The following is a 217-nucleotide window of genomic DNA, read 5'->3' on the forward strand; positions in this document are numbered from 1 at the left end:
ACCCCCCCTGGGGAGCCTGTTCCAGTGCTCTGGAACCCTTACAGGAAAGAAGTTCTTCCTCATGTTAAGGTGGAACTTCTTGTGCTCCAGCTTGTATTCATTTCCCCGTGTCCTATTGTGGGGCATAAATGAAAAGAGGTTGCTCTTTTCTTCTTGATCATTTCCCCGTGTCCTATTGTGGGGCATAAATGAAAAGAGGTTGCTCTTTTCTTCTTGA

Source organism: Merops nubicus, unplaced genomic scaffold (assembly GCF_000691845.1).
Source record: "Merops nubicus isolate BGI_N331 unplaced genomic scaffold, ASM69184v1 scaffold16870, whole genome shotgun sequence".
Lineage (NCBI taxonomy): Eukaryota > Metazoa > Chordata > Aves > Coraciiformes > Meropidae > Merops > Merops nubicus.